This window comes from Mauremys mutica, chromosome 6, assembly GCF_020497125.1.
Source record: "Mauremys mutica isolate MM-2020 ecotype Southern chromosome 6, ASM2049712v1, whole genome shotgun sequence".
In the NCBI taxonomy this organism is placed as follows: Eukaryota; Metazoa; Chordata; order Testudines; family Geoemydidae; genus Mauremys; species Mauremys mutica.
In genome coordinates, this window is record NC_059077.1 from 78,805,572 (window position 1) to 78,832,990 (window position 27,419).

The 27,419-nt window shown below is 43.6% G+C and overlaps 1 protein-coding gene across 1 annotated transcript in view; it reads left to right on the forward strand.

Annotated features, from left to right (window-relative positions):
* The first annotated feature begins 824 nt into the window (after positions 1–824).
* The window catches only part of CDC42SE2 (CDC42 small effector 2), a 116,792-nt gene continuing 90,197 nt past the window's right edge, over positions 825–27,419 (forward strand). The window contains exon 1 of the mRNA XM_045022311.1: positions 825–1,272. The gene's annotated coding sequence lies outside the window, so the exon portion shown is untranslated. The remainder of the gene's footprint in view (positions 1,273–27,419) is intronic.

Here is a 27,419-nt window from a genome sequence, read left to right on the forward strand (position 1 = left end):
AGGGAACAGGAGACCCCCCAATGCTGTGGCAGAAAGTAAATAGCATTTCACATACTCTAAGATGCACTCGGAGCTATTTCCTTGATTGTCAGGTGCCCTGTTAAATATTTTTTTATGAAAACATTTTCACAGGGCGAAAGGTTGTATATCAGGAAACTACAGGAGTGTCCTGTTGTTTTTCAGACAGGTGGAAATTCAAAGGAAAATGTAGGCTGAACAGAAATGAATATAGGATTGCAGTGTAGTTGTAAACTGTGCTGGTCACAGGATATTGGAGAGACAAGGTGGGAGAGGTAATATCTTTTACTGGACCAACTTCTGTTGGTGCCAGAGAGAAGCTTTCCAGCTTAACAACAGGGGGTCCTCTTTAGGACCATAGCAGAGTGCCCAGTCCTGCTACCCTACACTCCTGAGTTGTCCCATTGAAGTCAGTGAGATCAGAACAGGATCCCAAGACTGCTAATCCCTAAGGATGGGGACCTGCCCCGTTACTGATCCCTACAGTGCCCTGGCGGCTGTGCCAAGCCTGCCAGAGAGGCTGGGTGGGGGTGGCAGGGTGCCTGAGGCTGTGCAGTCATCCCCCGCGGACCCAGGCCTGGAGAGCAGACTCCGGGGCCAAGGCTGCGCCCTCAGGCCTGTGGGACTGGCTGGTGAACCCGGCTCCGCTCTCTGGGCTCCTGCCACCTCCCGCCGCGGGCGCCCGGGGAGCTCTCCCCGCCGGGGGCTGCAGACCAGGCGCCAGGGGGCGCCCCCCGCCGGCTGCCTGCGCTCTCCCGGGCGCACCCGGGCGGCTCTGGCGGCTGTTTGAAAGTGCGGAGGAGGAGCGGGGCTGCGCACGGGGCTGGCGGGCAGCGGCAGCCCGGCCTCCTTTGTCCCCTCCCCTACTCGCCGAGCCGGCAGCGGGTGCAGCAGCAGCCGGGAGCGGAGCGGGCCGGCCTGGGGGGATCCTTCCCTTCCCTTAGCAGCACCGAGGTCGCCATCTTCGCCTCTCCACCCCGGCTCCCAGGCAGGGCGACGGAAAATCCCTCTAGCCAGGCGCTGCTCGTGCCGCATCCCTCGCCGCCCGCGCCCGCCGCCGCCCGAGAGCCGGGGCAGCCGGGGAGGGGAGTGGGCGCGGCCCCCGCTCGCCCGCCCGCTCCATGTGATCGCCGGGGCTCAGCAGCCTCCCGCACTGATCTCATCTCCATCCTCCCCGGCGCTGCGGGCACCCGGCGGGAGACGGAGGTGCCGAGGGGAAGCCAGACAAAGGAGCAGGCGCTGCTGTAGCGGGAGGTGAGTGACTGGGGGGTTTATGGGGCAGAAGGGGCCTAATTTTCGTGCTTCTCCCCCATTTCTGTGTAACCCCCTCCTGCGAAAGCCTCCGGCTTCATGTGCACTGGGAGTGGCCTCCTCTCCTCCCAGAGCGCCCCCCCGCCCCCGCCTTCCACCATCACTCCCCCCCCCCCAAACTCGGCTGCAGCTGCAAAGCAGGGATGCAGGCTCGCCCCGCCTCCTGCCAGCGAAGAGGGGAGCAGAGCTGGGACTGGGGGCGCAGGGCCGGAAGACGAGTGTGATCTGTAGTGCGGGTGTGTTGGTGGGAAACAGACAGCCATACCTGTGTGGACCCCACCGGGCTACGGTGTAAGGCACCAGAGCCTGCAGCTCCATTTTCATGCCTGGGAAAGTCCTCCGCTCTCCATTCTGGTGTCACTTCTCTTCCTTCAAAGCCAAAGCAGGAGGAGGGGAAATTCCCACACGCAGGGCACAAATGAAGGCTCACTGTGTAATAGTTCTCGCAGTGTGAAGCAAGTGGGAGCAGGAGGCTAACAAAACTTGGCAAATGTTTGGTACCATTGCATAGCCAGTGCTGTTGTCAGTGGCAGGTCAGGTTTCACAATGGCAAGGACCAAAGGTTTTGGGGAAGGGAAGCCGAGTCTCTCTGATCCTACACACAGTGCCATGCCCCCCCCTTTTAAAATAGGCTGTAAACCCTGCAATTGGATATTAGTAAGCAAAAAAAATCTAGGGCTCTCTCTCCCCTCCTCCCTCCAGAACATTAACAGAATTAACAGCTTGGCTCTTTCTCATGGAGTTAAAGAGAGCAGGAGAAGAAACTCCAATAGGGATTTAGAGCACAAATGTATTATTTTTTCTGCTCTCCCTCCCCCTGCCTATCTACAGTGATTATAACGCCAGATTTGCTTCCTTTCCACAATGCTGTAGGCTTCACTGTGAGTAAAGTGATGCTCCTACAGCATTTAAAAAAATATTAGCAGTTAATTCCTTGTTCCTTTTTTGTCGAAGTGGCAGCAAGGACAGTTTCATTTGCTCAAAAATATTTAAAACTGCTCTTTCTGGGGAAAATATGACAATTGAGAACATTGAGGGGGACAGGTGATGCCTTTAACAGGTTGTTTAGTGCAAGTGTTTCTTGAGCTCAAGGACAAAAGGAGGCTTCCTTTTTGCTTTTTTTCCTTGGCACAGAGGGTGTGGTAATGGCACTGTAATGCAGCATTGGTAACTGAACAGGAGCAGGGCACTGTTGACTGCATATGTGAGGAAAAATGTTTGTCCGTTATTGGGCGCTATGGACGTGTTAATGAGTTCATGGTTGATGTGACAGCTTTTATTGTTAAATACAGTCGAACCCATTTATGTCGACCTCGGTTAACTTGCCAATCCTGTTAAGTCGACGGTTTACAAGTGGAACCGCCAGACTCCCTCTTTGGCTTATGAGTTTCTCATCCCTTATGTCGATTTGCCGAACCCTAATATCTCGAGCCCGTCCCCGACCCACCGTGTCCCCAGCCGCCGGCTCCCCGGCTCTCCAGCCGCGCGGTTCCCCAGCCGCCCGCTTCCCGCGTCCCCAGCCGCCGGCTCCCCGGCTCTCCAGCCGCGCGGTTCCCCAGCCGCCCGCTTCCCGCGTCCCCAGCCGCCCGGCTCCCGCGTCCCGACCCACCGTGTCCCCAGCCGCCCGCTCCCCGGCTCCCCAGCCCCCCAGCCCCGCGGTTCCCCGCTTCGCCGTCCGCCCGTCCGCCCGGCTCCGCTTCCCCGCCCGGCTCCGCTTCCCCGCCCGCCCCCCGCATACCCGGTCCCTGCCTGTCCCCGCCCGCCCGCCCGGCCGCATACCTGGTCCCTGCCCGTCCCCCGCCCCACATACCTGGTCCCGGCTTCGCCTGGCGCCCGCCCGCCGGCTCCGCTTCCCCCCCCGCCGGTCCCCCCGCTTCCCCGCCCCCGCATACCGGTCCCTGCCTGTCCCCCGCCCGCCGCCGCCCGGCCCGCATACCTGGTCCCTGCCCGTCCCCCGCCCGTCCCCGCCCCACATACCTGGTCCCGGCTTCTCCTGCCGCCCGCCCGCCGCCGGCTCCGCTTCCCCGCCCGCCGGTCCCCGCTTCCCCGCCCCCGCATACCCGGTCCCTGCCTGTCCCCGCCCGCCCGCATACCCGGTCCCTGCCTGTCCCCGCCCGCCCGCCCGGCCCGCATACCCGGTCCCTGCCTGTCCCCGCCCGCCCGCCCGGCCCGCATACCTGGTCCCTGCCCGTCCCTGCCCGTCCCCGCCCCACATACCTGGTCCCGGCTTCTCCTGCCGCCCGCCCGCCGGCTCCGCTTGCCCCGCCCGCCGGTCCCCGCTTCCCCGCACCCCGCATACCCGGTCCCTGCCTGTCCGCACGCCCGCCCGCCCGGCCCGCATACCTGGTCCCTGCCCGTCCCCGCCCGTCCCCGCCCCACATACCTGGTCCCGGCTTCTCCTGCCGCCCGCCCGCCGCCTCCGCATCCCCCGCCCGCCGGTCCCCGCTTCCCCCCCCCGCATACCCCGTCCCTGCCTGTCCCCCGCCCGGCCCGGCCCGCAGACCTGGTCCCTGCCCGTCCCCGCCCGTCCCCGCCCCACATACCTGGTCCCGGCTTCTCCTGCCGCCCGCCCGCCGGCTCCGCTTCCCCGCCCGCCGGTCCCCGCTTCCCCGCCCCCGCATACCCGGTCCCTGCCTGTCCCCGCCCGCTCTCGCCCGGCCCGCATACCTGGTCCCTGCCCGTCCCCGCCCGTCCCCCGCCCCACATACCTGGTCCGGCTCTCTGCCTGCCCGCCGCCGCTCCCGCCGCGGTCCCCGCTTCCCGCCCCGCATACCCGGTCCCTGCCTAGTCCCGCCCGCCCCGACCCGGCCCGCTGTCCCCGCCGCATACCTGGTCCCTGCCCGTCCCCGCCCCACATACCTGGTCCCGGCTTCACCTGCCGCCCGCCCGCCGGCTCCGCTTCCCCGCCCGCCCGTCCGTCCGTCCGTTCGTCCGTCCGCCCGGCTCTGCTTTGCCGGATCCAGCCACGTGCAGGCAGCGCGGTAAGGGGGCAGGGAGGGGGTGGGGGGGTGGATAGGGGTTTATCTCGATCATTGGTTATCTCGATGGCTTTTGGCAAACCCCTAGGCCGTCGAGATAACAGGGTTTAACTGTAATACAAATCTGAGTAAAATACAAAAATTCACTCTAGGGAAATTACCTGACACTATCCACAAGCTGTATGTATAAAATCATTGGTGAGTTAGCACCAGCACATCAGAACTGTAAGGTAGTGTTGCATATATGAATTTATCTGTCTTTGAATTTAAATCTGTTAATTTCAAAATTCAGTGTTCCTAATACAAAACATCTAAAAGTCACCTTTTCAAATAAGTAACAAACACCTGACATATTTTAAAGTTTATTTTGTATGACTAACCATGTGTGAAGAACTTTGCATAAACTATTGCTTTTCATAGGCTAAGAAAATATATCATTCTGAGGTGAGATTTGTGACTTAGACATCCAGCATGAAATAAGTGTCACACAAATTCTTCGTTGTTTTGAACCAGAGGCTGACTGCTCTTTGGGTGACTTGGGGTAAATGTTAAATAAAAATGTTTATTTTTATGTTGAGTAACAAGATCTTCTAGAGGCAATTAAATCAAACAAACAAGCAAAAACCCCACAACCTCTGCTGTGATGACAGCTATTTATAGGTTTTTTTCTGTAAATAAAAACTTAAAGCTAATTTTTGAGTGCTGTCTGACTAAATTTTACTACTTTATCATAGCTTAATGGTTAACTTGATTTAGTAAATTAAAGATATCTTTTTGTGACAGAAAAGCTTATGTAATAATATTTTTAAGCTCTCCATTTATCTTCTGAATCCTAACACAAAGGGCCAGATTCTGTTCTGTTTTATATGAGTATAACTTGAGTAATTCCAATGATTGTAATGGTAAAATTATGCTGGATTGACACTGGTGCAAGTGAGATTAGAATTTTGTCCAATGATTGTTTGTCTTTCTAGTTTATAATTGCCCATATAATACTACCTTGCTCACACCCATGTTGATCTAAGTAGGGAAGAGCTGATAGCTGGTGAATCTTACAGAACATTTTATATTATAAAATATCTTTGGGGATTTCATAGTACTAAAAAATGGTTGGAGGTAAGCAAGGCATTTTGGAAATAACACCACTTGCATTGTCAATACACCTGTGCAACTCTCAGTCTGTTCCTGATCTCTTTCAGTTTCTATTGTCATTTCCCTTTTTGCCAAAAAAGGCAATGTTAAAGATTAAATGTTGGAGAGTGGTAAGTCTGCCCCTGAGCCTGCAGATACTTATGTAAGTGAATAGTCTCACTGAACTCATTGCTTAGTTCAGTGGGATTATTCACTTTGCATAAAGTTGAGCACAGGTGTAAGTATTTGCAGGATTGGGGTTTAAACAATCTCTTAGGTGCAATAAGAAATTTAGAAGCAAAAGTTATATATTTTTCTCGATAATTAAGATGACTTTATTAGTGGTTAGTGCATTTTCTACAGAACAGTAGGTTCCTAACTGTATTCTAGCTTTTCTCTGAGAAGTAGTGGAGTCATTCCTACAACAAGGAATTCATTTGTGGGTTTTGTTTTTTTTTCTTCTTCAAGAAACTTCATGACATTGTTGATACCAAAAATCTGTAAATTAGGAATTATAAAATTAGCCTTAGTAAGTATTTTTATAACCTGTTGTTGCACTGAGTGAAGAATAAAGGAAGCTGTAGGGTCATTACATATAATTTGTTAGTCCATGCCTGAATCTCCTACAACTTTATACTATCACAGTAGAGATAGGTGAGACTCAGAGTTTTAAATCTACTGGCTATTTTTATATTATATAACAAGAAAAAACAACTTGTCTTGAAGCATGCCATTAATTCTGACCCCAGGTGCTTGTCAGAGTTCTACTATAGCTGGCATTGTAACGATTTGAGAAAAGTTTGTCATGATAGAAAAAGACGGCAGGAGCTTTTTCAACATCTTGTATTGGTTCCTGTTGTCCAAAAAAATAAGTTGATTGATTTTAGCAGGGGAAGGGGAAAAAATAGTATAAAGAGGAAAACTGCAGCAGAGTGTTCTAAGTGACTTTTTTCTTTTCTGTCAGAACAGGCAGTATAACGATAGATCATGAGTAATATAGTGGTGACGAGAAACCTTCTCATGTCACTTGGAGGCTTTATAGTGAGTAAGAAATGCTTAGCAAATTTTTTTCAGCAAGAACTGTATTAGGCACTAACACTATTAAGTCTTTAGTGGGGAAAACTAGATTGTGATGAAAAAATGTTAACCACCAATCACTGTCAAAATTAATTGTTTGTCCACTAGGGTGAGGTTATGATCCAATGTGATGCCAGGGAACGTGACTGAGTGTTTTGAATTCTGTGTATGCTTCTGTTGTCCTTAGCTTTTGGCTCGTTCGCAAATATTTTTTTTCTTTTTTTTTTTAACTAGAATTCTAAGCCAAATATAATTCAGCTTTAGGTTTCCCCTGGTAACGGTTAGATCAATAATATAGAGTTAGTTTAGTTTAATTTTTTTCCCTGGAAGAACAGCTTCATTCCTAATAGTTTAGTTTAATTTTCACCTGCATGACTCCCCATTCTATAACCTATTCACCCAAAAGCATATTAGAATGTATCCTAATAGGAGGAATGGTGACTCTTGAGGTCACCTGTAGACTATTTTAGGGATACAAGTTCTAGCAGAAAAGTTAAACATAACACATATTATTTTGGAAGCCTTTGCCTTTGAGAAGTGTATAATTCAAAAACTGAAATACAACAATCTTACCATTCTTCTGTCAGATCTGATATTTTGCTTCTGCGTGTTGTTCTGACAAAATTATATACTGATTTAGATTCTTAATAATGACCACATGCAAATTGTTGCCACAGTACAAAAAACAAGCACAAATATGAGACCAAAATTGATTAGCTTTCTGGGGGATAACAGAGATACATAGTTACTCAAATTATGAAATACCTTCATTTTTTAAAAAGAGAAGAACCAAAATCAGATCAAAGTAATATTACAGGTTTGGTCCTTGAGTCTTCACGAGCTTTACGCATGCTTTTGTACTACAGTCTGTGTAGGCTGTGTAAGCTGAGAGGGCACTACCAAACCTTTAGGACACTTCACTAGTTATCTCATTAAAAATATATTCAGGCACAATGGCAACAATTGGATTTGGATTCCCAGAGGTGAAAACACAACAATTCATGTACTAAGTGATCTAGTCCCCTAAATATTTGTCAGTTAAATCAGTCTATTGCTAGTCTTTACAAGTGTCAGCTGTGATTTAAAACCAGCTGGTATTCTCTTCCCCCATGCCCCAAATATATACTTTGTTCTTTGAGGATGTAAAAACCTGTCTGCTGTAAATGACGTTCTGAAGTACAGTGGTTCTGAAAATGGGTCTGTGGAGTGTTTTTTGTCACAGGGTAAAACATTAGTCTTCAAGCAGTGATGCTTATGGCTAGCCATGAACCAGTCAAAAGCTTCTCAAAGTTTCTGAGGGTGTTTTGACCAGCTAAAAGCACTTGTCTGCATCATGCACAACTGCTTGGTGTCTTTCTTCCTTGGGTTAGCAGTGAGGGCTTTAAGTAGGGGGAGAGATTGAGGAAATAAAGACCTTGGATACAAAATGGAAGCAGGATAGGCATAATCAGGTAACTGCACCCACCATATTAAAACAAGTTTATGTTAATTGTATCCCCCTTCACTCTGTTCTGTTACTGTTTTCACATTCCTTGCAGCAATTATAACTGCTGGAGAGTTAAGGACTGATAAATTCAGAGAGTGTCCCATGAGAGGGTTTATTTTTGGGGCTTGCAATATATTTGTAATTAGCGTAGGGGTTGATACTTCAACAGGAGTAGAAGTATTCAGTTAATTAGCCACCTTCATGGAGGCACAATTAAATAAGTGCTGACATACTTGGAGCATTTTACTTTATCTTCCTCTGTACAGTGGGCAGAGTAACAGAGGTATTTGGTTATGCATAAGGGTCATCCACATGTTTCCCTCTGGTAGGATTAGAGTAATAATTAGTGATCTACCTTCTGAAAAAATTACCACAGAATATTAACTTCCTTTTATTATTCTATATTGTTTTATTGGTAACAGAATTCCCAGTCCCTGTCCCAAACCTTCCTAGCACTCACTGATTAGTGATTCATATCAGTTTTCTCTTTGGCATTTTGTGATTATGACATGTGGACAAGGGGGATCCAGTGGACATAGTGTACTTAGATTTCCAGAAAGCCTTTGACAAGGGCCCTCACCAAAGGTTCTTATGTAAATTAAGCTGTCATGGGATAAGAGGGAAGATCCTTTGATGGATTGAGAACTGGTTAAAAGACAGGGAACAAAGGATAGGAATAAATGGTAAATTTTCAGAATGGAGAGGGGTAACTAGTGGTGTTCCCTAAGGGTCAGCCCTAGGACCAATCCTATTCAACTTATTCATAAATGATCTGGAGAAAGGGGTAAAAAGTGAGGTGGCAAAGTTTGCAGATGATACTAAACTGCTTAAGATAGTTAAGACAAAAGCAGACTGTGAAGAACTTCAAAAGATCTCACAAAACTAAGTGATTGGGCAACAAAATGGCAAATGAAATTTAATGTGGATAAATGTAAAGTAATGCACATTGGAAAAAATAACCCCAACTATACATACAATATGATGGGGGCTAATTTAGCTACAACTAATCAGGAAAAAGATCTTGGAGTCATCGTGGCTAGTTCTCTGAAGACATCCACGCAGTGTGCAGTGGCGGTAAAAAAGCAAACAGGATGTTAGGAATCATTAAAAAGGGGATAGAGAATAAGACGGAGAATATCTTATTGCCCTTATATAAATCCATGGTACGCCCACATCTTGAATACTGCGTACAGATGTGGTCTCCTCATCTCAAAAAAGATATACTGTCATTAGAAAGGATTCACAGAAGGGCAACTAAAATGATTAGGGGTTTGGAACGGGTCCCATAGGAGGAGAGATTAAAGAGGCTAGGACTTTTCAGCTTGGAAAAGAGGACACTAAGGGGGGATATGAGAGAGGTATATAAAATCATGAGTGATGTGGAGAAAGTGAATAAGGAAAAGTTATTTACTTGTTCCCATAATATAAGAACTAGGGGCCACCAAATGAAATTAATGGGCAGCAGGTTTAAAACAAATAAAAGGAAGTTCTTCACACAGCGCACAGTCAACTTGAGGAACTCCTTGCCTGAGGAGGTTGTGAAGGCTAGGACTATAACAGGGTTTAAAAGAGAAGTGGATAAATTCATGGAGGTTAAGTCCATTAATGTCTGTTAGCCAGGAAAGGTGTCCCTAGCCTCTGTCAGAGGGTGGTGATGGGACAGCACTTGATCATTACCTGTTAGGTTCAGTCCCTCTGGAGCACCTGTCATTGGCCACTGTCAGTATACAGGATACTGGATGGACCTTTGGTCTGACCTAGTACAGCCATTCTTATGACACATCCCCAAGGACACCACTTGCTCTAGAGTGCTGCTAGCAGAAGGCAAGATGAAATCACCCAGGTTGGCTGAGGTAGCTAGATAGAGTGGTACAATACTAGGGCTCTTCTTGGATTCAAACTTACAATACAAATATAATAATAACATAATAATTTATTAACCCCCCCAATAGGGAACCAGAAAGCAGATGTCAAAATCAGAAGCCCAGGGAACACTCTGAGAAAGCAAATTCTTTCTCTAGGGCTTTGTATATCTTTTAATATAGATTTTAAACATTATTTCCAATATTCAAAATACTCTTTAATTTAGATGTTAATTTGCTTAGATTGAAGGTGATCAGTGAATGGTTCAAACATTGGTTAATATATGGCCCACAGCCACTACTTCCTTTTAATACTGAAATGTAGACTGTAGAGATTCTAGGTCTCAGCATCCAGTGCTGCTTCTTCATTCAAACATCCTCCTGCTGCAGCCTGCTCTAGCTTTTGATTTTGGCTGTCTGTCTACTGTCAAGTTGCCAATGCGGTCCTTGGTTGGACAGTTGTTCCTCCTACTCCTTATGGTTTAAGTTGTATGTGAGCTGAAATGGCAATAAATATTAAATGTTTGCTCAGGGTAATTGTGTACAGTGATGTTCCTGCACTGTAGAAGAATTGTTGTATGAAAAATACTGATTCATTCTTATGGTAATATTTGGAAAAAATTTCATATAAGCAATGTGAGTTGAGGCTCCTCATATCTTAAGATGAAACCTAATGATAAAAATTGTATGTAATGATCTGTCTTCCCAGCCAAGTACTTGTAGTAGATTAAAAAGCAAGCAGGGATAACATTTCTAATTATCTATAACTGTTTAGACCAGAACAAAGAACCATTTTTTCCATGTGTGTCTAAAACAGGGTCCAAAAACAGAAAGCAATTTGAGTATTGAATAACTGCTTAGCACACTGCACCTTCATTTGCTAAGCATTTCAGTGTTTTTTTTTTTTTAACAAGGCATTGCTTGAAGAAATATTTACACTTTTTAAAATGGTTCTCAGCTTGCATTTGCTTTGAACTTTACTGAAAGCAAGCATTATATCCATAACAATTCAAATCTGTAAACCGTATGAAGCCTTTAACAAAGTAGAAAATGTGGTGTCACAAAAATCTTAATTGCCCACTTTCACTACATTTTCAGCGAAATCAGCAATTTTCTAGCTATAGCTATCTCAGAAACTGTTAGAACTTCCTCTGTTTTAATTTATAGACTTGCCTTTTTGTGCACTTTGTTTTATCAAAATAATTCTTTCCTTTCCCTTTTGCTTGGCTTCAGTGTTTTGAGGTCACTTTTCTAGTAAGTGCTTTCCCTCCTCCTTTTTTGACACCAGGTTTTGGGGCAGATTAAGTCTTGCACAATCACTGCACTTAAGTCAAATGGAACTAACTTCCTCGTCAAAACCTTTGGGCTGTTAAATGTTGAATTATTCCATGTGGGACACTTCATTATTTATGTGGGTTACTTTATCTCCCAGTTTGTATCCAATAACTTCTTGCGCTAATTGATAACATTCTCTCTCTCTCTCTTGCACTCTGTCTCTCTCTTTCTTTATTGGCATTCTGTGATACGGCTATTCTCTATCAGGCACTGCTTGCTAAAGGAATGGCTCCTTTTTATATGTATTCCAAATACAGTTTTTTCATACAACTTTACACTCAACTGCTGACTATTATGGTCCATTTCCCTCAATTAACTGTGTGACAGAGTGGAATCTTACAGAGCTGTAGGGTGATAAGGTGGATAAGGTAATATATTTTAGATATTTGGATATCTTTTAGATGTAGCATGTCAGTCCTTTTCTAACATTGTGCTACTCTGAGTTCTTAGCAAAAATATTTTGTATCCCGTGAGACATTAAAAAATGTGACCATAAGGAAAATCAGTATTTTGGGGGTAAAGAATGGTCTTGAGTACTTCAACATTGGAAACAGATTGCGTGGTCCAGAATGGAAGTAATGCCACCAGCAGAGGGCAAACGCAGGTGTTTCACTTAGTAGTTCATCTGAGATCGTTTTGAGGACGACACTTGAGACACTGACCTGCAACAGAACAAAATGTAGATTCAAATACTGTACATATTTACTGAAATTACCTATAACTAGACTTTTAAAATCATATTTAGCTCTGATATTTCCTACAAATACTGTTCAGTGTATCATACACAAGTATACATTAATGCGTATGTGGTGTCTTGAAATCAGTACTGCTTATTACTGGATACAGAAAACAATACTTACGTTTCTGTAAGGGAATGATTCCACTAAGACACCATAAACATTGGAGAGGTCTGTGGAGTGGTAGAAGAAGCTGTAGGTCAGTAACTCTAGTTACTATTTTAAGATAGTGTTCAGGCAATGCACTCCTCTGAATCTGAATTAGGGTGGATTTGATATAAATCACTAGTCAGGAAGATTCAGTTTAATCATGGATTTCTTCATAAAAGTCCATTCTTGATGGTTGTTATAACCTTAATACATATTCTTCACAACTCAGAGATAGATGTAGGTTTCATTTTTAGAAGGTACATGCAATACATTTTTAAAGCGATTTTACCGGTATTTTGAAAACTTTTCAGATTATTTTTCAGCTATATCAGAAAATGAATGATTGTTTGGTTATTTCATTAGCAAAGGTAATTGAAGCAGATATTTATGAAGTCATTGGGAGGTGATCTCCAGTTGAACAGGTTAATCATTAATATTTGGAGGATTTTCTTGCCATGCTGTATTAGGAGGAGAACATCACCAGACAGACATTTAAATTGTTTTATTTAACTAAAACAACATTATGTATTCTGGATTTTTTTCTTCAACAGCAAACATAATATTTTAACAAAACAAGCATATGAATTTTTGAATTTAGTTAAACCTTCAGGTTTTTTAAAATCAGGTTCTTTTTTGTTAAAATTGTTTTTAACTAAAATAGTTAAATTAAATTTAAAAAAAATTAAATTGACTATGTCAGCCAGGTCAACATGAGAAACTTAAAATATTGGCTTCTGCAGCTAACTCAGTTGTTTCACCTTCATTTTCCTGTTTGTTCATAATCTGGGAAACAAAAACAAGCTTTCCTGCTTTTTCAGGTCCCAAACGATTTGTCAATTTGGAATGAATTAGTCCAAAGGAAGAAAAAATTCTTTCTGCGCCGGCAGAGGAAGCTACTACTGTTAAAAGTGAGATTATCACTTCAACAGTCTCTGAATCCAAGTGCTTCCACCAGTTCACTGGAGTGACTTTCTTTAAAACATAATCAGCAAACATATTTCTTGAATGATTCTTATTCCCAAACTGGGTCTCTTTTACGGCCTGCTGCCATTATAGGTTTTCTCTTCTAGTGAGAGGATGGTATGGTGGATCTCAAATCAATGAAGGCTACACTCAGAAAGACCTCAAGACTTCTGGAACATGCTGCTTAAACAGTTTCACTTTTGTTTCTACTGCCTGTCCCTCCCTTCTCACATTTATCTCCAGTCTTCTTTTCCTTGTCCAGATCTGTTCCACCCCCAACAATCTCCTATTCACTGAACTTTTTGAAACTTTGCACTTTTAGAGAGAGGTAAGGGATTGACTCTGAGTACACAAATTTGCAGAGGGAAAATAGGGTTGAGGTCTGTTATTTCTCTCCTCTTTATATTATTTATTTAAAAACATCTTTGCTGTTAAACAAGCATGTTATCATTGGAGACACAAATCCACAGTTTGAGAACTGCAAAACTAAGAATCTCTGATGATATCTTCTAGACTGAGCACCGAGCCCCATTGAGTAGATAGAAAAATTAACCTAAATAATCTATACAGAAGCCCCTGGAACCCTATAAAATTGGGTCCCTAATCCATGAACTATTGGAACTCATTTACAAAACTTTTCTTAAACATTACATGAATATATTGTCTCATACTATAGAATTAGAATTTATAATCCCTATTCCATGATGAGATAGCTTTGAGCTATAATGTATCTTAATTAAAACCATCGTTAGATAGGTTTTTTCCTCAAAAAGCATTTTATCAAAAAAATCTGATTTAAATTTTAAAAAATCAGATTTTTTTTTAAATCATTGATTTTTATTCACCCTGATCTGCATGTGGCGTGGACTTTTTCAGTAGTACAAGCAGGGCCAGCTATGTTTCATCAGGTTCCTTTATTTCAATATTAATTTTTTATTTATTTATTTATTTATTTATTTATTTATTATGGCTGTACTCTGTTTACAGAGATAAAACTCAGTTGCCTCTGGCTTTATTGACATAAAGGTCATTTGTTTGACGAGGAAGAAAGCTCAGAATTAAAACAGCTATCTTGTAGCAGGTAAAGCTTCTGAATATTAGGACTAGTTAGTGGATTTAAGCCTGCACTGAGGTGGATTTGGAGGGGTTGTACACCAGTACTGCTGCTTAATTTAATTGGCTGCAGGGTGGGCTCACATGCACTAGTTCACTATTGTGCCATTGGACCTGGCTACTGGACAAGGATGCTAAGAAATTAGGACTCTATAACCCTCACACCTACCTTCCTGTATATGCAGGCACAATCTTATCTTAGTATCTAAGATTTCAGTGCACAGTTTTTCTTCCATAGTCCTTCCCCACCAACTCCCATTGACTTAAATGGGACAACTCACGTGCTTAAGTACCTCTTGTAAAATTTTAGCCAAATTGAAGTTGATGGCAAATTCCCATTGACTTCAGCCCTCAATTCTAACTTCATTTGGATGATGCACATGTAGAAAGTTAAACACATGTAAATGTTTGCAAGATCAGAGCCTAATTTGATGCAATATTGGTAGCACTGACGGATAAGAGAAATTGTGGAGTATTATACACAGACAGATTTATGGCCTATACTCTATGCCAGGGTGGGTGGATATTCTAGGTCCCCCCCCCACACACACACACTTCTGCTGGTTGCCGTGGCATGGCGTGACAGTTATAGTAAGGTATGAAACAGTTCATTTGACTGCCTTAAGTGGTCCAAAACAGTATCCTTCATGTATGGTGCATGTGAGGTCATGCTGTGCGGTCCTTTGGGGGCTAGATAGAATTGTCCTGCAAGCCAGATCTGGCCTTCGAACCACCAGTCAGACAATGCACAGCTGGTCAGGACTTGCAGACGTAGCTGACAGGCCACTGGCTTGTTGTCTGTCTTTATTTCCCGCAAAGTACAAAATGCTGAGGAAGAATGTTCCCTGTTCCATGGAACTCGCAACCTAGACAGACAACTTACAATTCAAACAAATGTATTTATCTGGTTAAAGACCGTGCCAACCAAGCAACACACAGTGGTTTGAGCATTGGCCTGCTAACCCCAGGGTTGTGAGTTCAATCCTTGAGGGAGCCATTTGAGGACTGGTCCTGCTTTGAGCAGGGGGTTGGACTAGATGATCTCTTGAGGTCCCTTCCAACCCTAATAATCTATGATTCTGTGATTAGATAGTCTTGTTGTTTTGGCATTGAGCAACGTAATATTTTTTGGAAATTCCAATAATTGTGTTCAATTTATATTGCTCAGAGAATCCATTTTCTGGAGCAAACAAGTCTAAAGAATTGGTGGAAGAAAATGCATTATGCTACTTGTTCAAGAACTGGCATTTCTAATAAAATAATAAGGGTGATTATTACACTCAGAAGGACCAGAGAATAATTTGGATGCTTTTCTTCATACCAGATTCCCTCTATTTGGATTTTTAATCCTCTCCCCCCCCCCCCCCCGTAACTGGAAAGGTGGGGTAGAGGATTGCTTATGCTCAGGTAGGTCAAATTTAAAAGATATTTTAATCAGCGTGTTCTGTCCTAGGACAGTATTTATCAAATGTTTGTGACTCATATTGTCTCTTTAAATGTAACCTAATTTGTATTCACATCTAATCAAAGATACTAAGGGCATTTTAGATGCAGTGCTACTCCAAAATTCCAGACAACAAATGTTGTACATCACCATGGTAATGTTTGTGTGGGAAGCAGGGTAAAGCCAGAAGCTGACTTTGTATATTACATGTGTTCACTGCCACTAGGAGCTGTGGCTCTTTGGGCTTAATTAATAATATGATACAGCCAGTGCTGTTAATGGCCTTAAAAAACAAAAAACAAATCCCTGTATCTGATTTATTGTGACCTGGCAGCTAATCTGCTCACAAAATCAAAGATATGAGAGTATTGATTGGCTTTTTTTCTTTATTTGGACAATGGCATATCAAAACTTAGTGAGACTGGTAATACTGCAGCTCTGAGAACATCGTAGAGAGGTCTAAGACACCTTGGCATAGAAAATGATGTCTTCAAAACTGGAGCTGCATATTAAAAAGGCTACAGTTGTTGTAGCAGCTCATCATCTGTTGAAATCTTGCCAGATCACATCCTGACATGTTTTAGATTCTTGCTTTGTAGGTATGTCGAGAAACTTTATGCACACTATCATTGCATTGAATATGGAATGAGTCCTGAATCACAGGGTCCATGCTATCTCTCCCCTCCACCACCGTTTTTGTTCTCCAATTTCTAGCAATGGTGAATGTTTTATCCACTATATCATCTACCTATGTCGCCATCAGCTTGTCTCTATTAGTGAATACTGTGTGTGTCAGTGAAAGCAGAATGTATGTCATGTTTTAAAAATAATAATAATAATTAACCTGAAACCCCAAAATGAGTTTAAGAAATAATTGCAGTTTAATATTAAAAGTAATGTATCTTTCTGTAGAATTTTGGCTAGCCTTTCATACTGGTTCAAATCCAGATTATATTTTATTGACTTGCATATTGGGTGGTGTGAGAGAATGCGTAGGGGGTCCCAATCCATTTCTTATTTGACAGGTAATCACATTAGAAAACAACCAATATGTTGAATTTTTGTAGCCAATCTCATTGGAGAGGCAAGAACAAACTGGGTTGTTGATCCCCTAGAAGGAATCTGCATATCAGGATTCAATACCCCGCCAATGTGCTTTGTAGGAGAGCTTCCAGCACTACTTACAAATCTGGATAATTTTTTTGTGTGGGTTAAGTCTCAGTCTTAGCTCTTAAGGTTCTGAATTTGGTATCTGCCAAACTTGCACATCAAATTTTCTGGAAGTTGTTTTATCAGCTGCAGAGCCATTTGAGCAATGGTATGTGTTAAACTCACAGTTTGGTGCATTTTTGGTAGAGGTGTTCCTTTTGTTTTAGTTGCTTAAAATGGTTTTCCTTCATTGAAAATACTTGGAGCTCAGTTATTCCTTACAAAGTTAAATCTGTCCTCCATGAGAGTAAATTTGAAAAGTGATGACTATGAAATGCTTTGTCTCATGAAAACAGGTTTCAGTTCTTGGAAGCTGTGAATCTGTTCATGCAATGGAGCAATTTTTTAGCTACTGATTTATTAAAGACCCCATCATACACTGGTTGAGTGAGACAGTTTAGTGATCACATATTAGATGTACTGGTATTCTTTTCTTGCTAATTTTTTTGTTAAAGGACATTACTTTATTATTTTTACTTTAAATATTGATTTATTTTTAAAACCATGTTTCTCCACATATGTTGAGACTCCTCAAATATATTGAATCCTGAGCACCTGCCAGTTCTAACATGTGCAAGTTCTATATTAGAACAGAGGCTTTGTTTGGGCATTTGTGTGATTTGAAGCAGACGTGCTGGGGGTTATTTGAACTACATGCTGATGCTTAATTTTAATTGATTTTAGTTTCTTAGATCAAATAGGAAGGAACATTCATTAGTTAATGTAGGCTTTGCCCAAATCTGATCTGATTGTTTCTACCACTTCCAGATAAAGATGCTACATTTGAAAATAGGTTTCCAATGACAGAGCAATAGAGTTCTGAGAGGATCCTTCTAAAAGAAAAAAAATTGCTTTAAAATGTTACATATTATTTCACCAAAACAGAGGGAGGAGGGGCGAGTACAAAAGTAAAGAGGCTTCTTTACCCTTTAGGCACAACAGGATGAGATGGGCCCTGCAGCACTGATGTAAGATTAAAACCTGTTTTTAAACTACTGCAATATCTTTGCACAGTGGAGTGAGCTAAGAATGGACTGGCAGCCTTCGTTTAGAGTTTCCTTTTTTGTCATTTAAGGTCAAATACTTGTACAAGTAGGGTAGTGCACACACTGGATTTCTGCAGTGTAAAAACTATGCCAAATACATTTAGATTTTAATTTGAGTTGGATAAAAGTAGACAGTGACTTCAAGACTGACCTCATTGAACTTTTGAGACCCAACCAGGGCTGGTGCAACCATTTAGGCGACCTAGGTGGTCGCCTAGGGCACTAGGATTTGGGGGGCAGCATTTTCTTCGGCAGCGACTGCAGCGGCCGGATCTTCGGCCGCCCTGGTCGCCACCGACATTTAAGCGGAGGGAGCTGGGGCAGGGGAGTGCGGGGAGGGCCTCCTGCAGCAAATGGGGGGGGGCACACAGGGGAACTCCCCGCCTCAGCTCACCCCTGCCCCGCCTCCTTCCTGTGCACGCCGTGGCTGCTTCACTTCTCCCACCTCCCAGGCTTGCGGCGCCTAAGCTGATTGGCGCCGCAAGCCTGGGAGGCGGGAGAAGTGAAGCAGCAACGGGGCTCGGGGAGGAGGCAGGGCAGGGGTGAGCTGCTTCACTTATCCCGCCTCCCAGGCTTGCAGTGCCAATCAGCTTAGGTGCTGCAAGCCTGGGAGGAGGGAGAAATGAAGCAGCGACAGCGTGCTTGGGGAGGAGGCGGAGCAGGGGTGAGCTGGGGCGGGGGGTGCCTCAGGGCGGAGGGTGGGGCGTGGGGCACTGCCGCAGGGGGGTGCCTCAGGGTGGAGGGAGGGAGCTGCCGTGGGGGGGGGGGCCTCGGAGCGGAGGATCGGGGACAGGGGAGGCGCAAGGTGGAAGTTTCGCCTAGGGCACAAAACATCCTTGCACCGGCCCTGGACGCAACGCTGTCAGATTCCCCTTGCTGGTGGTGGTTATGCCTTGTAGTCTGTTAATTCTCAATGTCATGTGACATTGAGCAAAACATAAAAATCGATCAGGATGAGTATTTGTTTTACTTGAGAAAGGAAAATAAAATTCTATTTTGAGGCAGATTAGGACTGAGAATATTCAGGTCCTATTTGAAACTATTTGATTCAGTGGTTTCAAAGTCTGAAACTGTTGTTTTTTTAAAGGTAAATTCTATAATGTTGGAATTTACCTCTTAAAAATGTTGAAACTATCTGAATTTTGATGGCTTTTAATAGAAATACACCTCTCAGGCCTAATCTGTTGCATGAGCCTCAGCTCCCTGCTGGAAAATACAATGCAGTATTATTTAAGCCTTCTGAAAGGGATACCTACCCCCCACATGGAGATCCTGATACACTGGCAAGGATTTCTAAAAACTGTTAGTAAAATCCATATTTTGAGTGCATTAATTTCTTTAGGCCTCTTGAAGAAAGTCATTTTAAAAGTGCTTGCTTGGGGCCTGATACAACCACCATTGACAGGGCTTTGCCATTAACGTCAATGAGAACAGGACTGGGATGTTTGTGTTAGGAACTGTCATTATTCAGCAGAGGCCAGGGTGGATACAAATCAATGATTTAAAAAAAATCCAATTTTTTACATTTAAATAGGATTATTTTGATAAAATGCTTTTTGAGGGAAAAACCTATATAAAGATTATAGCTCAAAGATATCTCCTCATGGAATAGAGATTATAAATTCTAATTCTATAGTGTGAGACAATATATTCATGTATCAGAGGGGTAGCCGTGTTAGTCTGGATCTGTATAAACAGCAAAGAGTCTTGTGGCACCTTATAGACTAACAGACATTTTGGAGCGTGAGCTTTCGTGGGTGAATACCCACTTTGTCAGATGCATCTGACGAAGTGGGTATTCACCCACGAAAGCTCATGCTCCAAAACGTCTGTTAGTCTATAAGGTGCCACAAGACTCTTTGCTGTTTTTATATTCATGTAATGTTTAAGAAAAGTTTTGTAAATGAGTTCCTGTAGTTCATGGATTAGGGACCCAATCTTATGGGGTTCCAGGGGCTTCTGTATAGATTATTTAGGTTAATCTTTCTATCTACCCAATGGGACTCAGTGCTCAGTCTAGAAGAATCAGAGATTCTTAGTTTTGCAGTTCTCAAACTGGATTTGTGTCTCCAGAGATAACATGCTTGTTAACAGCAAAAATGTTTTTAAATAAATAATATATAGAGGTGAGAAATAATAGACCTCAACCCTATTGTCCCTTTGCAAATTTGTGTAAACACAGTCAATCCCTTACCTCTCTCTAAAAGTGCAAAATTTCAAAAAGTTCAATGAAGAGAAGATTGTTGGGGGCAGAATAGATCTGGACAAGGAGAAGAAGTCTGGAGATAAATGTGAGAAGGGAGGGACAGGCAGTAGAAACAAAAGTGAAACTATTTGAGCAGCATGTTCCAGAAGTCATGAGGTCTTTCTGAGTGTGGCCTTCATTGATTTGAGATCCACCATACCATTCTCTCACTAGAAGGGGAAACCTATAATGGCAGCAGGCTGTAAAAGAGACCCAGTTTGGGTCTCATCTATCTCTGAGTTGTGAAGAATATGTATTAAGGTTATAACAACTAACAAGAAGCACTTTTAAGTAGAAATTCTTGATTAAATTGAGTCTTTCCACACTAGTGATTTAAATCAAATCCACCCTGGCAGATGCAGAACTAACCCTTGATTTCATGTTTTACAATTACTTACACTTTGATTCAACTTTCTGCAGACAACTGATTGTTTATTTTATAATGCTTTATTGTTTTATCTTGCTATCTTACCTTCTTAGTCCTCTCTTTTTGAGAGTAAACTGAAATGTCTGGTTGATGGCCTTTTTTAAAAAAATAACAACAAAAAACAAAGCTGACTGATTGTAGTCCTCAAGTAAAGGAATAATTTGTACTTGGACACTTTCGTGTTGGAACTGGCTTAAGACTTTATTTATAAGTAGGTAGAAATGCATTTTAAAGCTAGTACCATATACATAAGGCTCTACCAAAGTCAAGGTCCGTTTTGTTCAATTTCATAGTATAGGATTTGAAAACTTAGTCAATTTCATGTTTTCAGATTTTTATAACTGAAATTTTACAGTGTTGTGGTTGTGGGGGGTCGCAAAGCCATTGTAGGGGAGTTGTGGGATTGTCACCTTCACTTCTGTGCTGCCTTCAGCCCAGTTCTGAAGGCAGCAGCTCTGGAGCTTCCTGCACCCGGGAAGGCACCCAGAGGTGGGTCTGATCAGCCCTCTCTGCCCAAAGGAGCAGGCAGGGCAAGAGGAAGTCCCATCCTTGCTCAGGCTGGCTGGGACCACAACTGGAGCCCCGGACGTGGTAGGAACCCCCAGCTGGGGCATCCCCAGACCTGCCCTTTCCCCTCAAGTAGCTACATTTCATGGGGGAGGTCTGATTTCATGGTCTGTGAGAAGTGTCTTGAGTGGTTTAGACATAACATGATATGCGTCAGTTGAATCAGTTTCATTTTTTTCCAAATCTGTATAAAAACTATTGGTTTATTAAAGACTGCATTATGTGACTTTTCTCAGTAGATTTGGGGGAGGGATTAGTTGATATGCAGATAGAATTCCCAAATGGATTGTTTTCTATTCTCTTCCTGTACTGACACATTTCAGTCAGAACCCTATTATGTTTGTTAACAATATCTTGAAGTTTGTCACACAATATATTGAAACTTGTGGTGGTTTGCTCAGACTTGTGATGTTCTGTATTTCACTTCTCTAAAAGAGTGGCTATTTCTGCTGTAACAGCACACTGCTAATTGGTATGCTGTGGCACCCTTTTAAGGGACTCTGTATCTCATTTCCCATCTTGTTTCACATTTTGTCATCTTTGCTTTGACAAACTGCTTGTTGTTGAACCTTTTCAAATGAGCTGATATGGCTTTTACACTATTATGGACTGAGTAGCAAAATGACTGAGCAGACATTGTCAGGTTGACAGGTTTATGCTTTATGCTAACATTGTAAAAGATAACACTTTGCAAAGATTAAATTTTTGTTAGATCACTGCTTTTTGTGGTGTTTAGTGTTGTGAAATGTGCTGAATTATTAGCCCTGAATGAAGTTTTCTGCCTATGTACAACTTCAAAGTGCTTCACAAATGCTAATACTTATGATTTCTGATGATTAATTATATTACTACTAAGTGGGCAGGGTGGTGTACCTGTAAAGTACTCTGTAAACACTTAAACAAATGTGCCTCAGCCTTTACCTGGAATAACCACCAGAAGAGTTGAAAGGATGGTCTGATTTGCATACCCATCAACCTTCTGGCCTTCCTGCTAAGACTATTAAAAAGGTGCAGTTATGGTGGTGGTTTGTGAATTAAATTGTCCAATAGGAGCTTGGCTGAGACCACCAACATGACTCCTGTAGGCTTCTGAACTATCATCAGAGGATGATTTGTACCAGCCTGGGTCTCATACCTATGATTTATATAAAATGTCACTGTATAAAGTTGGTTCTGCTTGTTCTGTATTCCCCTGCTGACATCAAAGTCTTGAACATTTTTTATATTTCAGCTTATGTACATGTTATGCTAAATCATTTAGTATCGTACTTAGCCTATTTTTCCCTTTTTAAGAGGAAAACAATGGCACATCTGCTATAGGTTTGACAATATTACATTACCCCTTCCCCCCAAAATATGAATGCAGTATTATTCACTGTTTTAAATGCATTAGCTTACAATATGAAGGGTTAAGGGTCTCCCAGCAATATAAACTCTATGCTCTTTAAGGTGTGCACTACAGTAAGGGTTTTATGATGTGATCATGTATCAGGAGCCAGATTCTGCAGTGAGCATATTAAGGAAGAAGAAAGAGTAATCAGTTCTGCAATCAGATTTACTAACATAACCCTATTGATTTCACTTGGGCTCCGCATGGGTGTGGGGATCCAGACCAACAGATCTGATTTCAGTGTCAGAGCCAAAGAAAGTTCCCCTTGTCTCCACAGGGCTAGTTATGGAATTCACATCATAGCCAATGTCTAAGAAGGCATCCAGCCATGCAACTGAAATCTCAGCTAAAACTGAGGTTCCTGTGAAAATGTAAGTCTCCCTAAGCAAATTCCAGGATTTAGTATGCTTTTATATTTAATTTGTTGAGTAACTGCCGAGCCCAGTGTGGTGGCTGTTAACCACAGGCTTGCTGCCCAACACTACTGTAGCATTTAATCAACAATTAAATGTTCTACCAGTCATTCCTTACATCTTAAGAAAAACACTTAAATTATTGTTATGGTGTCCACCTATCTGGAGGTTACCCCACTCTAGATAATTGTTATAAAATGCACATTCTTATCATTCAATTTGACTGGGTTTGGCAATAATCTGACAGTGTCTGTGTGGAGAAGGGTCCATAAATATATTGTGATTACGGTCTGTTACATGGTGCAAGGTTCAAAATGCATAGTAATGCATTAAAAGTTAAATGAACCTCCCAAACATTAACCCATTGCAGTTCCTTTCCCCCATGTGACCCACTAGAGCAGGGATGACCAACCTGTGGCTCCGGAGCCACATGTGGCTCTTCAGAAGTTAGTATGCGTCTCCTTGTACAGGCACCAACTCCGGGGCTGGAGCTACAGGCGCCAACTTTCCAATGTGCGGGGGGTGGAGGGGGGTGCTCACTGCTCAATCCCTGGCTCTGCCACAGGCCCTGTCCCCACTCCACCCCTTCCCGCCCCCTCCCCTGAGCCTGCTATGCCCTCACTCCTCTAGGGTGACCAGATGTCCCAATTTTATAGGGACAGTCCCGATATTTGAGGCTTTTTCTTATGTAGAAGCCTATTACCCCTCCCCCCCACACACACCCATCCCGATTTTTCACACTTGCTGTCTGGTCACCCTACGCTCCTCCCCCCCAAGCCTCCTGCATGCCACAAAACAGCTGATCGGGAAGGAGGGGGAGATGCTGATCGGTGGGGCTGCCGGTGGGTGGGAGGTGCTAAGAGCAGGGCGATGAGCTGATGGGGGGTTGCTGATGAATTAAAGGTCTCCTCAACACAAGGAGTTGTCAACAAAACACTGCACTGTTCCATGCAGGGGCTCTGTAAATGGTTAGCAAGAGTTGTATCTTTAGAGACAGCACCGTTCTCTTTAACATGGCAGTTAAAGTATGACCTTTAAATGTGCATGAGTATGGGTTTTTTGCCCTATTTCCCTTCTGCTTGTTTAGCATAGAAGCATTCGCATATTGGCAAGGAGTTTTTGGCACCTGAGGTTAAAATGCAATTGGTTGATGCTGTTCAAATATAGCTTTTATAACCTAGTGCCTGATCAGCACCTGTGAGTAATCCATTGGCTGTTAAACCTCAATAATCTCTTCTTGCAGTGGGGCCACTCCTCACTTGCAGTGCATAACCTTATCAGAGCCAAGTATTTAGCAATGTGTTTCCCTCCCATTATTGCCTTTATTAGTTACGTGATCCATCCTTCCTTTTTTACTGAAAAATACCGTTGAACTTGCTCTTTTCCCTGTCAAAGTATTTTCCTTATATGTGTGCTGTGCCAAAGTCTCTTCATAACAAAAACATCTAGTGCTATCAGAGAAGAAGGGAGTTCTGCAGTGCTTGTACATGCTGAATGTCTACAGAATTCAACGAAAAGAGACCCAGCGGGCTCTTGCCATGTGCTGCCTGTTTGGGCAAGGATAGAGTTTTGCCTCTGCAAATGGTTCTCTCTCCTTGGAACTCCCAGCTGCTCCCTCACTCCAGAACCTAATATCATACACCCCAACCCGCCTCCTCTATGCAGCAGATGGTCTCCTTCCTTCTAACTGTCGTAGAGAGAAATAACCTCTTTGCTACTCCTTGGCTCTCCTTACTTGTTTAAATATAAACCCAGTAGTAGTTCTCTGAGTGACGAGAAGGAAAATACTGGAGAGAATACACTGATGGCACTCCTGGAATAACTAATTCAAATGGAAGATCTGGGGAAGTCACATTCCGGTCATCCATGTGCAGTGATATTGCTGAAATGGTGGAGCGAGTGTGCAGTTCCATTAGACAAAGCTGAAGTTGATTTGTTGGGCCTGGGAAAATGCAGCTGCCTAATCATAGAAAGTTGCTCAAACAACCCATTATAAGTAGTGTCATTTGAAGATGCCACAACTTCTACTGTTTGAAGTACACTATTCCTTGTTTGCTATGTCTGTGAACTCCACAGACAGTAATTACAGAAAATGGACCATAGTTGAAGAAAAAACTTATTTGATAAATCTTACAAGTGTCATCATAAGACATAGGTGCCAAGTTTTGTACAGCTTCATGTGACATTAAGTGCAGATTATTTAATGAACTAATTTGTGTAACACAAACTTTAAGCTCATGATCAATACATTCTGCCCCAAGCAGTGATGGATGAAAGATATGGAGCTGCTCAAAATTTGGCAGTCATAAAGCTGTGGCAGATCAGGGATGCATGAGTAGATGGGAAAGGGTGATAGGGTATGTCTATACAGTGGCTGAGAATGTGCTTCCCAGCATGGATAGACAGATATGCACGAATTTCGTTTGAGCTAGCATGCAAAAAATAGCAGTGTGGCTGCGATGGCATAGGCATTGGCTCTGGTGAGCACCAGAGTACAGCCACCCAAGCTGTAGGGTACATACTTGCTATTTTTAGCATGCTAGTTTGAGCAGAATTAGCACGTTTTTCTACCCGTGCTCGGAAGCACCCTCCCAGTTGTTGTGTAGATATGCTGTAAGGGCATTTGTGGTAGGATGCTGGAAGTTGTCTGGGTTAGAGAACTGGATGGATGGTTGGTGGGTGCTTTTGAATGATGGAGGGGACTGGGGCCGTGTAGGGGTAGCTGGATGCTGTTGGGGTGGGTGAGTGCTGGGATAAGTGGGTTGTGAGGTGGAAATGTTGGGTTCTCTTAGGGCTGAGACTGCTGGGGTAGGTGAGTTCTGTTTGAGAGGGAGGTTGGGGTCTATCTAAGGTTATATGTGAACTGCAGTTGGAGATGTGATTGCACACCAGGCTGGTGCATTGGTGCTAGCTTTAATTTAGCTATCAGGGCTAAAAATAGCAGTGAAGATGTGGTATCACAGACTTCAGTGCAGGCTGTACAGGCATACAGGTACATACTCCTATTGCTAGCTTATGCTGAAGTCCACTTCACCGTGTCTTTGATGCTAGGGGGCTGGATTGTGGCCCATGACCTGGGGTCTCACTAAGGGCCTTGGGTCTGACTGGGGACAGGGAGTCTGTTGCCTTTCTGGGGTTGGAGTCTGGCTAGGGGAGCAGAGGCAAGCTCTAGGAGCATAGGTTTCACTAGGGTGTGTCTGGGGAACCTGGAGCTAACATTGAACTCCTCCATCTTCTGTTTCCACCAGCTAACTCACCACCACCTATTGCTGGTCTTCGTTTTCTGCTTGAATCCAGCAAGAGGAGCAGTCAGTGTAGGCAGACATGCCCCTGGCTTCTTGAAGCCAGACTCCTTCGTACATCTAGTAACCACAGGAGGAGCTGCACCACAGCTGGATGCGTGACTTTCCAACTGGGTTGCGGGAATGCAGACATGGTTGCCAAATACATGACTCTCATGAGAGATGTGTGACCTTTGGCAGCCCTGTTTAGATACACACAAGCAAGCCGAATGGAAGAATGTGGAGTCTGTATAGTGAAGAGCTTGCAGAAAACAGCTCAGAGAGAGGATCCATATTCAGCATTACTTAACTACAGAGCATCGCTCTTGTAATATGGAAAATCTTTGACAGAACTTCCATCTATATGTGCCTGCTTGACTGCCAAGTGAAAGACAATCAAAATCAATGAGTGCAAAAGATCCAGGTTGTACTCCAAACTTTGAAATAAACCTCTGTCATCTGCATTTCTCGTGTGTGGTTTTGTGCATGGGGAGGGGGGAATGGGAAAGGAATCTCCTGGAGTGAATACTAAAACATGTATTTTAGTTTAGAGTGAATCTAAGGGCTTGTCTCGATTACCCACTGGATCGACGCACAGCGATCGATCCAGCGGTGGTCGATTTATTGCATGTCCGCCGAGCGCTCTTCCATCAACTCTGGTACTCCACCAGGGCAAGAGGTGCAGGTGATGGGAGAGCATCAGCCGTCAACTTACCGCAGTGAAGATACCATGGTAAGTAGATCTAAGTACGTAGACTTCAGCTACGTTATTCACATAGATGAAGTTGCGTAACTTAGATCGATTTCTTACCCTCCTCTTACCCATCCCCCCTGGGTAGACCAGGCCATAGACATTTTGATATTTGATTTATTTAAAAACAAGAAAACATCTCTCTCTCTCTTCTCCCCACCCCCCTTTTTTGTTCCCTTGACACATTTTATTCCTAAGGATTTTCTTCTCTTTTCAGCTATTCAGTTATGAATAACATTATGTCTCTCCATAGTGAATTCCAGTGCCACTCCATGTAGAGTCTTTCCAGGATACTTGAGAATAGTACGGACATCATCAACCCTAAGGGCACCATCTCTGGGAAAGATCACTTTAACTTGCATTAAAATTCTCCACTTGCTGGAAGCCAGTGCCGTACTTGTTGTTTGGTATCTTGTTCAGTAATGCAATAGGACTGCTGTGCTGTGCCTTTAAGCTGATATCTTACAAAATAAAATCATATGTGC